This window comes from Sapajus apella, unplaced genomic scaffold (genome assembly GCF_009761245.1).
Source record: "Sapajus apella isolate SASKATOON/1434 unplaced genomic scaffold, GSC_monkey_1.0 scaffold86, whole genome shotgun sequence".
NCBI lineage: Eukaryota > Metazoa > Chordata > Mammalia > Primates > Cebidae > Sapajus > Sapajus apella.
The window spans coordinates 8,040,247-8,048,937 of record NW_022437026.1 but is presented as its reverse complement, the minus strand read 5'-3'; the positions used below and the strand labels follow the sequence as shown (position 1 = coordinate 8,048,937).

At 44.8% G+C, this 8,691-nt stretch overlaps 1 pseudogene across 1 annotated transcript; it reads left to right on the top strand.

The window, feature by feature from the left end:
- The first annotated feature begins 4,107 nt into the window (after positions 1-4,107).
- On the top strand, positions 4,108-5,485 carry LOC116534296 (annotated as a pseudogene). The gene has a single exon (XR_004261661.1). The product of XR_004261661.1 is annotated as a sodium/potassium-transporting ATPase subunit beta-3 pseudogene (transcript).
- The last annotated feature ends 3,206 nt before the right edge of the window (positions 5,486-8,691 follow it).

The following is an 8,691-nucleotide window of genomic DNA, read 5'->3' as shown; positions in this document are numbered from 1 at the left end:
CTGTCGCCAGGCGCAAGGCTGGAATGCAGTGTCACAATCTTGGCTCACTGCAACCTCTACCTCCTGGGTTCAAGCAATTCTCCTGCCTCAGCCTCCCAAGTAGCTGGGACTACAGGCGCACACCACCATGCCCAGATAATTTTTGTGTTTTTAGTAGAGACAGAGTTTCACCATGTTGGCCAGGATGGTCTCGATCTCTTGACCTCATGATCCGCCCGCCTCAGCCTCCCAAAGTGCTGGGATTACAGGCGTGAGCCACTGCGCCTGGCCCTGGCTATCCTTTTTATAATGCAGAGTAAGAAGTTTCCCTACCATGTTTGATAAATGTTGTTCAGGTTCCACTGCCAGGAATGTGTTGTCCAAAATGCCTGTTCAGTTTTTAAAGATGGAACTCCACCCTTTGCTTGGTTTTAAGTATGTATGGGATGTTATGATCAGACATAATAGTGGCGGTGGTCAGACATGGAAGTGGTAGGAAGACAAAAATATACATGTGAAATGAAACTCAGTATTTTAGTAAATAAACAAAGCCAGGCACGGTGGCTCATGCCTGTAATCCCAGCACTTTGGGAGGCCAAGGCAGGCAGATCACCTGACGTCAGGAAATTGAGACCATCCTGGCCAACTTGGTGAAGCCCTGTCTCTACTAAAATACAAGAAATTAGCCAACCGTGGTGGTGCCAGCCTGTAGTCCCAGCTACTCGGGAGGCTGAGGCAGGGGAATCGCTCGAAGCTGGGAGGCAGAGGTTACAGTGAGCCGAGATCACACCCTCCTGACAACAGAGCAAGACTCCATCTCAAAAGCAACAAAAACGACGAAACAAAAAAAAACAACATAAAAAAGAAAACAGCTGGGCAAGGGGCACACGCCTGTAATCCCAGCACTTTGGGAGGTCAAGGTGGGCGGATCACCTGAGGTCAGGAATTCGAGACCAGCCTGGCCAACATGGCAAAACCCTGTCTCTACTAAAAATGCGAAAATTAGCTGGGTGTGGTGGCACATGCCTGTAATTCCAGTTACTCAGGAGCCTGAGGCAGGAGAATCACTTTGAACTGAGGAAGTGGAGGGTGCAGTGAGCCAAGATTGTACCACTTCACTCCAGCCTGGGTGACAGAGCGAGACTCCGTTTAAAAATATATATATCTACACACACACACGCATACACACACAAAAAAAAAATTAGGCCAGGCACTGTGGCTTGCACCTGTAATCCCAGCACTTTGGGAGGTTGAGGTGGGATAACACTTGAAGCCAGGAGTAAGAAACCACACACACACACACACACACACACACACACACACACACACACACACACACAAAATCAATTATATATCTATATACTGTATATGAGCAACAAACAATTAGATGAGAAATAATTTTGAGTTATAATTTCCAGTACTATGAAAAATACCAAGGTGTATTTGATACCAAGATGTCAGAAAATGTGTGTAAGATCTGTATGCAGCAAATTAGAATTTATTGTGAGACACTGGAGAAGGCCTGACATAAATGGAGATATATATCACTTTTTTTTTTTTTTTTTTGAGACGGAGTCTTGCTCTGTGGCCCAGGCTGGAGTGCAGTGGTGCCATCTCGGCTCACTGCAGCCTCCGCATCCTGGGTTTAAGGATTCTCCTGCCTCAGCCTCCCAAGTAGCTGGGATTACAGGTGCCCACCGCCACGCCTGGCTATTTTCCTTTTTTTGTATTTTTGGTAGAGACGGGGTTTTACTGTGTTAGCCAAGCTGGTCTCGATCTCCTGACCTCATGATCTGCCCTCCTCGGCCATATATCACTTTTTCTTTTTTTTTTTTTTTTTTTGAGACGGGGTTTCGCTCTTGTTACCCAGGCTGGAGTGCAATGGCGCGATCTCGGCTCAACGCAACCTCCGCCTCCTGGGTTCAAGCAATTCTCCTGCCTCAGCCTCCCGAGTAGCTGGGACTACAGGTGTGCGCCACCATGCCCAGCTAATTTTTGTGTTTTTAGTAGAGACAGGGTTTCACCATGTTGACCAGGATGGTCTTGATCTCTTGACCCCGTGATCCACCTGCCTCAGCCTCCCAAAGTGTGTGAGTCACTGCGCCCGGCTCATATATCACTTTTATAGATTAGAAGACACAATATCTTGAAGTTAGTTCTCCCTAAAGTGATCTATAAATTCAGTACAATCGTAATCAAAATCCCAAAAAGTTTTTTTTATGAGTGTATGAAACTGATAAGCTGATTCTAAAATTTTACTTGAAAATGCAAAAGGCCATGAAGAGCCTCTCAAAGATGAACAAGGTGGAAAGACTTGGTTCACCAGGTATCAGGACATAATTACAAAGCCATAATAATTAAGATAGTATTGTCCAAAAGCTACATAAATTGACCACTGGAACATAACACAGATCCCAGAAACAGATTCACACATACAGGGACACTTTTTCATAGAGTTTGTACTTATGAGCAAGAGAAAAAGGACACACATTTCAAAGATGCTGTGATAACTGAGTATCTAAAAGAAAAAAAATAGCCAGGCCCAGTGGCTCCTGCTTATAATTCCAGCCCTATGGGAAGCAGAGGTTGCACTGAACCGACATCATGCCATTGTACTCCAGCCTGGGTGACAGAGTGAGACTCTGTCTCAAAAATAAAAATAAATAAAATAATAAAACTGAACCCCTACTTTAAGCCATATACAAAAATCAATTCCCACTACACTAGAGATTAAATGTAAAAGGCAAATTAAAAGACTCTAGAAGCCAGGCACGGTGGCTCATGCCTGGAATTCCAGCACTTTGGGAAGCTGAGGGGAGTGGATCACAAGGTCAGGAGATCGAGACCATCCTGGCTAACATGGTGAAACCCTGTCTCTACTAAAAATACAGAAAATTAGCTGGGCATGGTGGCACTCACTTGTAGTCCCAGCTACTCAGGAGGGTGAGGGAGGAGAATCACTTGAACCCAGGAGACAGAGGTTGCAGTGAACCGAGATTGTGCATCTGCACTCCAGCCTGGGCAACGGAGTGAGATTCCACCTCAAAAAAAAAAAAGAGAGAGAGAGAACACAAGCGGTTAAACCACTGTGGAAGAGATTTTAGCATTATCTGATAAAGTGGAAGCAACTCCACTCTCATGCACATAACAAATATATATTACATACTTGGAGAAAAATATAAAAATTTTTTAAAAATATTACATATGGATATCTTTGAAGGCCAACAAAAGAAACCATTGTTTGTATTTGTGTGTGTGTGTGTGTGTGTGTGTGTGTGTGTGTGTGTGTGTGTGTGTGTGTTTTCAGAGATGGGGTTTCTCCATGTTGGTCAGGCTGGTCTCGAACTCCTGACCTCAGGTAATCCAGCAGCCTCAGCCTCCCAAAGTGCTGGGATTACAGGCGTGAGACACCATGCCTGGCCAAGAAACCATATTGTTAAGGAATGTATCCACATCTAAACTAAACTAAGGGTAAACTAAACTAAGGAAGTGATTGCTATAAAAGTCAGAATAGCTCAGCAGAACTTTGAGTCAAAAAAAAAAAAGAAAAGAAAAGAAAAAAGAAATAAAAGTCAGAATAAGCCATATGTAGTGGCTCATGCCTGAAATCCCAGCACTTTGGGAGGCTGAGGCAGGTGGATCACCTGAGGTCAGGAGTTCAAGACCAGCCTGGCCAACGTGGTGAAACCCCGCCTCTCTTAAAAATACAAAAATTAGCGGGGCGTGGTGGCTCACACTGGTAGTCCTAGCTACTTGGGAGGCTGAGGCATAAGAATAGCTTGAACCTATGAGGCGGAGATTGCAGTGAGCCAGGATCACGTCACTGCACTCCAGCCTGTGCAATAGAGTGAGACTCAGTCTCAAAAAAAAAAAAAAAAGCTAGAATACTGTCTGGGTGGAGGGCTCAAACCTGTAATCCCAGCATATTGGAAGGCTCAGGTGGGAGGACTGCTTGAGGACGGGAGTTTAAGACCCACCTGGACAACACAGCGAGACTCCAAGTCTACAAACATTTTAAAAGAATTAGAGTCGGCTTGAGTACTCCCTGTGACGAGGAGGTGTTCTCGGCTGTCCCACCCTCCCTTGCCGTCGCGGGGCTGCGCCTCCGCTGCCCTCGCCGCCTCCATCCCCGCGGCCGCCGCTCCCCCAGCCGTCCGCGGGCACCCCATGACGAAGAACGAGAAGTCCCTCAACCAGTGCCTGGCCGAGTGGAAGCTCTTCATCTACAACCCGACCACCGGAGAGCTCCTGGGGCGCACCGCCAAGAGCTGGGGTTTGATCTTGCTCTTCTACCTAGTTTTTTATGGGTTCCTGGCTGCACTCTTCTCATTCACGATGTGGCTTATGCTTCAGACTCTCAACGATGAGGTTCCAAAATACCGTGACCAGATTCCTAGCCCAGGACTTATGGTTTTTCCAAAACCAGTGATTGCATTGGAATATACATTCAGTACGTCTGACCCAGCTTCCTATGCAGGGTACATTGCAGACCTTAAGAAGTTTCTAAAACCATATACTTTAGAAGAACAGCAGAACCTCACAACCTGTCCTGATGGAGCACTTTTTGAACAGAAGGGTCCAGTTTATGTTGCATGTCAGTTTCCTCTTTTGTTGCTTCAAGCATGCGGTGGTATGAGTGACCCTGATTTTGGCTATTCTAAAGGAAAACCTTGTATTCTTGTGAAAATGAACAGAATAATTGGATTAAAGCCTGAAGGAGTGCCAAGGATAGATTGTGTTTTGAAGAATGAAGTTCAAACAAATATAACAACTTATCCTCATAATGGAATTATAGACTTAAAATATTTCCCATCGTATGGGAAAAAACTGCATGTGGGGTATCTACAGCCATTAGTTGCTGTTCAGGTCACCTTAGCTCCCAACAGTGCTGAGGAAGAAGTAACAGTTGAGTGCAAGATTGATGGGTCACCTAACCTAAAAAGCCAGGATGATCGTGACAAGTTTTTGGGACGAGTTATGTTCAAAATCACAGCACATGCATAGTATGAGTAGGATATCTCCACAGAGCAAATGTTGTGTTGTCTGTCTTCACTTTGCATCAGCTGGACCTGCCATTCTAGAGTTGAGACCACCTTGGAGAAAGGTGTGTGGTACATGACACTGGGTAACATCATAACATGCTTCCAGATCATAGTGTTCCGTGTCCTCTGAAGTAACTGCCTGTTGCCTCTGCTGCCCTTTGAACCAGTGTACAGTTGCCAGATAGAGACCGGTGAATACCTGATTCCAAACATGTAGGATGGGGGTCTTGTCCTCTTTTTATGTGGTCTAGTTGCCAAATGTCTAAAGCCTCATACGCTGTGCTATGTAAATATTTTATGGAAGTAACGCTGGTCAACTATCATACTTTGATGTCAACAAAATTTTAGGGATAAAATGGTACCTGGCCAACATCAAGTGACTTCATGGCTGCAAGAAGTGCGGTGTGTGCAGGAGTTCTGTATGTGAGGAAGGAAATCAGAAAATAAAAGTGTATTTGAAAAATGAAAAAAAAAAAAGAATTAGCCAGGCATGCTGGTGCGCCCTGTCATCCCAGCTACTCAGGAGGCAGAGGTGGGAGGATCACTTGAACCAGGGACGTGGAGGTTGCAGTAAGCCACATTCCTGCCACTGTGCTCCAGCCAGGGTACAGTGCAAGACCCTGTCTCAAAAAAAAAAAAAAAAAAAAAAAGTCAGAATACTGCCTATGTCTGGTGAGCAGGGAGTGGTGTATGACTAGGCAGGAACACAGGTCCTTTTGGAGTACTGGCAAAGTTCTTTGACTTAGCCTGGATGGGGGTTATTCCCTCTCTAGGTATTCGTTTCTTGTTTTCCTGCATTTATCTTTCTGTGTGTTATATTTCACAATAAAAGAGGCTTTAAGAAGCATTTAATTCAACATCCATGCATGACAAAACTCTTAGTAAAGTAGGAATAAAAAGGCTCTTCCTTAACCACTAAAAATTTTTTAAAAAAAAACTACAGCAAACACCATTAGTATTGGAAAAACATTGAAAGCATTTCCTTTAAAACCAGGAACAGGCAGGGTGCAGTGGCTCACACCTGTAATCCCAGCACTGGGAGGACAAGGCGGGCGGACCACTTGAGGTCAGGAGTTCAAGACCAGCCTAGCTAACATAGTGAAACCCTGTCTCTACTAAAAATCCAAAACAATTGGCCAGGCAGAGTGGCTCACACCTGTAATCTCAGCACTTTGGGAGGCTGAGGTCAGGAGTTCGAGACTAGCCTGACCAACGTAGTAAAACCCCATCTCTACTAAAAATACAAAAAATTAGCTGGGTATGGTGGCCGGTAATCCCAGCTACTCAGGAGGCTGAGTCAGGAGAATCACTTGAACCAGGGAGGCGGAGGTTGTGGTGAGCCAAGATTGTGCCACTGCACTCCAGCCTGAGCAACAAGAGTGAGACTCTGTCTCAAAAAACAAACAAAACAAACAAAAAAGTTAGCTTGAACCTGGGAGGCAGAGGTTGCAGTGAGCCAAGATGGTGCACTCTGGCCTAGGTGATAGAGTGAGAGCCTGATTCAAACATAAACAAACGACAAAAAACAAAAAAGTTGGGCCGGGCGCGGTGGCTCAAGCCTGTAATCCCAGCACTTTGGGAGGCCGAGGCGGGTGGATCACGAGGTCAAGAGATCGAGACCATCCTGGTCAACATGGTGAAACCCCGTCTCTACTAAAAATACAAAAAATTAGCTGGGCATGGTGGTGCGTGCCTGTAATCCCAGCTACTCAGGAGACTGAGGCAGGAGAATTGCCTGAACCCAGGAGGCGGAGGTTGCGGTGAGCCGAGATCGCGCCATTGCACTCCAGCCTGGGTAACAAGAGCGAAACTCCGTCTCAAAAAAAAAAAAAAAGTTTTCTGACTAGGAGGAGGATGGAGGACAGACAGTGTTGTGGGTATTTTTGGTGGTGGTAGTGTTGTTTTGTTTGTTTTTGTTTTTTGAGACAGGGTCTCACTCTGTCACCTGGGCGTGAAGGCACGATCTTGACTCACTGCAGCCTCAACTTGCTGGGCTCAGGTAATCCTCTCACCTCAGCCTCCGAGTAGCTGGGACTACAGGTGTGTGCCACCACTTCCAGCTGTTTTTTTATTTTTTTTGTTTTTTTGTATTTTTTTGTCTCCCAATTTTGCCTAGGCTGGTCTCGAACTCCTGAGCCCATGCAATCGTGCCTTGGCCTCCTGAAGTGCTGGGACTACAGGTGTGAGCCACTGCACCCAGCCTGAGAATGATTTTTAAATTCAAGACATAGGCCAGGTGCGGTGGCTCACACTTGTAATTCTAGCATTTTGAGAGGCTGAGGCAGGTGGATCACTTGAGGTCAGTAGTTCCAGACCAGCCTGGCCAACATGGCGAAACCCTGTCCCTACCAAAAATACAAAAAGTTAGCTGGACTTGGTGCTGTGAGACTGTAATCCCAGCTACTTGGGAGGCTGAGGCAAGAGAATCGCCTGAACCTGGGAGGTGAAGGTTGCAGTGAGCTGAGATTGCACCACTGCACTCTAGCCCAGGGGACAGAGACTTCTCAAAAAAAACAATAAAAATAAAATAAATGAATTCAACATATAAAAATCATAGTCACAAAATAAGAGGTTGATAAATAGAGCCATATTAAAATTAATAACTTCTGATAATTAAAATATATCAAGAAAAAATAAATGAAGATCACAAATACCTTCAAAAAGAGCAGATATTTGCAACATATATAACTGACAAAATATTAGCATCCGGAATATATAAAAAACTACAAATTTGACTGGCTGTGGTGCTCATGCCTGTAATCCCAGCACTTTGGTAGGCCAAGGCGGGTGGATCACCTGATGTCAGGAGCTGGAGACCAGCCTGGCCAACATGGCAAAACTCCATCTCTACTGAAAATACAAAATTAGCCAGGCACGGTGGTGCATGCTGTAATCCCAGCTACTTGGGAAGCTGAGGCAGGAGAATCGCTTGAACCCAGGAGATGGAGGTTTCAGTGAGCTGAGACCATGCTATTGCACTCCAGCCTGGGTGACAGAGAAAACCCCATCTCAAAAAAAAAAAAAGCAAAACAAAACCAAAAAAAACCTACATATCAATAAGAAAAACACAAACAACTCAAATGATCAGGCATTTCCCAGAAGAGGAAATTAAAAAGGCTAATAGGTATATAAAAAGATGCTCAACTGCACTAGTAATCAGAGAAATGCCAGAAGAATCCACATGGAAATACTATTGTATGCCCTCTAGAGTGGCAAAAATTAAGAAGTCTAAAAATACAGGTGCTGGGGAGAATGTGGATCAATTAGTATTCAAATATTGATGAAAACTGGTCAGGCGCAGTGTAATCCCAGCCTGTAATCCCAGCACTTTGGGAGGCTGAAGTGGGCAGATCGCCTGAGCTCAGGAGTTCGAGACCAGCCTGGCCAACATGGCAAAATCCTGTCTCTATTAAAAATACAAAAATTAGCCAGGTGTGGTGGCACATGCCTGTAATCCCACCTACTCAGGAGTCTGAGGCAGGAGAATTGCTTGAACCCAGGAGGTGGAGGTTTCAGTGAACCAAGATTGTGCCACTGCACTCCAGCCCAGGCGACAGAGTGAAACTCTTATCTCAAAAATAAATAAATAAATAATTTAAAAATTGGTGAAAACTGAAAACAATATGGCATTCTCTTTCAAAGCTGATTTTTTTTTTTTTTTTTTTTTTTT